The sequence below is a fragment of the Seriola lalandi genome, unplaced genomic scaffold (assembly GCF_002814215.2).
Source record: "Seriola lalandi dorsalis isolate HSWRI2012SDOR001 ecotype SW California unplaced genomic scaffold, Sedor1 jcf7180002054662, whole genome shotgun sequence".
In the NCBI taxonomy this organism is placed as follows: Eukaryota; Metazoa; Chordata; class Actinopteri; order Carangiformes; family Carangidae; genus Seriola; species Seriola lalandi.
Window position 1 is genome coordinate 151,788 of NW_019525215.1, and position 4,194 is coordinate 155,981.

Genomic DNA, 4,194 nt, shown 5'->3' on the forward strand with positions numbered 1-4,194 from the left:
AGACGCCGTCAGATGAGGAGGCGGGAGTCCAGGATCCAAACCTGCTCCTCAAACTGAACAAGTAAAGATGCAGGGATACGGTCCCGCCCACATTGTTTGATTGACAGGTGACACCACAGCAACAAGCTCAAAACAACAACAATGAAGATTAAATAGGAGAAAGTGTTTCAGTGACGGTGTTCCCGTTCGAGTCTGAGTCTGAGTCATCAGAGCTCAAGTCCAAGTCAAGTCCAAGTGAACACTGTAAATGCAAAATAAAAACATTCAAAAAAATTTAAAAAAAAAGTTGCATCAATAAAATAAGAAATCACAATGTTTATTTTTTAAATATTTTAAAATCTTCTTTTTATAATTTCAGTTTTCTTCTGGATGACTTTATAAAGTTGGTGACTAACAGCAACTGAATCACTGAAATAACTGCTGCATCTGTGTCTGATGGAACATGTGTGTGTGTGTGTGTGTGTGTGTGTGTGTGTGTGTGTGTGTGTTAGTGTAAATCTAGCCTCTCCCACTCAGAGCAGCCCAGGACATTCTCCGTGCAGCTGTTACACAGCGCCTGCAGCCGGATGCTAAGAATGGCTGAGAGGCTGGCATACCAACACACACACACACACACACACACACACACACACACACACACACACACACACACACACACACACACAGGAACAGTGGTTGCATCACTATAATCATGTCCTACAGTGGCTCTGTGGCAAGGTCAGGTTATAGAAAAATGCCCTGCAGGCAAATACATTATAAATATGAGAGAGGGAGGACGAGACACAGAGAGAGAAGAAACGGAGGAGAGGATAAAAGAAAGAAACAAAGCAAGAAAAGAGCGGCGAGGACAGGATGAAGAAAAAGAGAGATCACCAGAGGCGTGAATCCACTTTCAAAGAGCAGTCTGGCGATCTGTCTGCTCCCATCTGCCGAACGCCACGCCCGCAATTAAGTCAAATAAAGCTCGGGCCGAGTCCGACCCAGATGCTCCGTGTCAAGGTAACGTCCAATCAGACGCTCGGCGTGCGGCTACGAGCCCCGACAGGGTGAGTCCAGGTGTGCCGGGCCTGAGGAAGCTCATTATCTAAACGCAGACACGATGGCACTAAAGGACTTCAGCACAAAACACAATCACTTACAGGCGTCCAAACAAAGTGTTCAGCTCAACCGTTACCATAGAAACACCTGTAGTTAGCAGCAATGCTACACCGCCCACAGACTGGGTCTGAACTCAGGTTATCAGGTAACACTAACACAAAGCTTCATTTCACAATATAAGATCATTATTACGGTAATCTTGTGTCTGTGTAGCTGGAGCTAGGACATGGTTAGCTTAGCTTAGCATAAAGACTGGAAGCAGAGGGAAACCGTTAGCCTGGGTCAGTCCGAAGCTCAGAAACACACCTGTCTACTGTGGTTAGTTAGTCACATACACCTTTATTACTAAATCTCATATCCATCATTTTTCATTTCAGCATGAAAAACATGATACAACATGTTATTAGTCAACGTTAGAAGTGTTTATACACATTTCTCATTCTCTTTTTAAGGAGCCAGAATACGAATTTAACATTTAAACATGTTGTTCTCACATCCTAAACTCTACATGATGTTCACGTGTTCATTTGTGTTGCTGTTCTAACACAGTATATGCAAATGATTGAGTCGCCTAAACGTAGACCTGGATCTTTATATTATCATTCCCTCCTCCTTCAGACGTGTATTGTGATGTAAAGCTTTGTATTTGTGACAGTGGGACTGTTTCCTCACAGTGTTGTAATACAACACATTCGCCACCAGATGGAGGCGTCACCTAGGTAACGAGCGCTGCGTCCTGCAGCGAGCTCACAGCCTCCACCTGCTCTGGGTGAAGCTGAAACGCCGCAGCTGAAGATTAAAGACGGGAAAATGAAAATAAATGAGAAGGAGACGTAAATGTTTAGTTTCACAAACTAACAGAGAAGTTTTATTTTCATCTTTTCAAAATAAAGTTCCCTCCTGTTTTACAGAAGGTGTCATTATTTTCTTTCTTTTATGCCATCGCTCGTTCCACATGCACATCCCATTCATCCATGATATGAACATTCATTACTGCAGCTGCAGCTTGGTTCATTCCTCTGCAGGAAAAACCAGGTTGACCACAGAGGGAATCAGAAACCTCCATGTTTCTCACCCTCCTGTGGATCCTGAGGCGAGAGCGGCTGCAGCTACGGGAGGCGTCCCCGCCTTCCTCCCGCCGCTGAGCCCTCATTGGAGCGCCACCTGATCTTCGGGGCGGTGGATACCTACAGCTCGCCAACGCACCTCCTGTGGTTGTGGGGTTTATGCTGTTAAACTTTGCGAATCATCACTGAGGTACGAGTGAGGACATGTGTGGACAGGAGCAAAGGTCTGAGGAGACGCAGGTTTTATTTTCATTTTTGAGTGAGAAAACATATTTGGAGCATCTGTCTCTCCTTTTTGTTAAACTTTTTTATTATTATTGATTAGATTTGTTTGTCAAACACCAGCATAATTTTTTAAAGAATCATCTGGAGTAGAGAGAGAATAAAGGAGAACATGCGGAACAAGCTTCAGCTCAAACAGTTTGTCGCCTGTTTCACTGTTGATTCACATAAAGCTGCTGCTCACTGACTCGGACTGAAGAGCTCAGACCTGACGCCAACGGACCGACAGAGGCGTCACAATCACACGCAGCGTGGACAAAAACCAGAAGGCGTCACGTCTTGTTTTTGTGTTGTGTTTTTGTTGTTGTCTCTCTGACTGGACTGAGACGATCGTTGCGTCTCGTCGTCCTCTTTGTCTGTGGACGGAGCTCTGACAAGCCGCCCAATCTCAACAGATGAAGCGCAGAAGATTCGATTATTGTCATGACAACACTGACAAAGACTGGGGCGAGGGGAGAAGCTTCATGTCACTCGAACGTCTCCGGCTCCAGATGTGACTTCACACAGCTCATACTGACAAACTCATGAAGCTGCAGGATGAATTCAGAGGGAAGTGAGAATATGAATCTTTATCGTTTATTTTAAATGTAAAAAACACAAAAAAACTTGGTGAAAACTGGTTTATAAAGATTCTATTTGCAGCTTTAACAAAAATAATTTCTCTATTTGTTTCTTGTTTGACTTTCCACTATATTTTCTTTCACGTTCTAGAAGTTAGAGAATATCCTGAGGCGCTGCCGCCACCAGGGGGCGCAACCAGGTGATCCACTGCTCACAGGGTGACTGGACACCTCCAGCTGTTGTTGTAAATCCTCACCTTGCTGCAGTGGTGTACAGGTGTTGTCCAAGACTGCAGCAACACACAGCCTCCTTACAGAAGACACACACACACACACACACACACACACACACACACACACACACACACAGAGAGAGTCAGAATGACATCAGTCACACACACCACAAAGCTGTAGTTGTAACTCTCTCTCATACACACACTGTCCTCACTGTCACTTCCCTTGACTACACACACACACACACACACACACACACACACACACACACACACACACACACACACGCACGCACTATAGAGGCCTCAAAGTTATGTAATCTGAAAACAAACAGATACTTTGTGTGTGTGTGTGTGTGTGTGTCTGTGTGTGTGTGTGCGTGTGTGTGTGTGTGTGTGTGTGTGTGTGTGTGTGTGTGTGTGCGTGTGTGTGTGTGTGTTCCTTAAAATCTTCTTTGTGAGGACCAAAGATTGAAGTTGAACAGGTAGAAATAACAGAAGATGGATGTAACAGGAAGGTTCTGTTCTGACGGGAAAATAAAGAGCTGAAAATATTCTACATGAAGCTTCACTCAAACAGATGTTTTTAAAAGTGTCTAAAACAGCTGTTTGTAGACACGTAGACACAGATTCCTCCCGACGACACAGAGACGGATCATTTCCTCACAACCGCTCCGGTTTCCCCGAAAAACTTTGTGCAGGAAAAGAGAGAAACAAGATGATGACGCATGAAACTCAGTGTGAGAGTGACTCAGCTACTCACAGTCTCTCTCCTCCCTCTCCCTCCACTGTGCTGAGCATCACAGTCTGGAGCTGCTGCTGCTGCTGCCGCCATGTTTTATTCAGAGAGGAGAGGAGAGAGGAGAGGAGGAGGAGGAGAGAGGAGAGGAGAGGAGGAGGAGAGGAGAGAGGAGAGAGGAGAGGAGAGGAGAGGAGAGAGGAGAGGAGAGGAGG

General features: G+C 45.2%; 1 protein-coding gene across 1 annotated transcript in view; it reads right to left on the bottom strand.

Moving 5' to 3' along the window:
* akap6 (A kinase (PRKA) anchor protein 6) overlaps positions 1 to 4,194 on the bottom strand; it is a 157,263-nt gene that overhangs the window by 149,987 nt on the left and 3,082 nt on the right. The gene's annotated exons all lie outside the window — the stretch shown is intronic.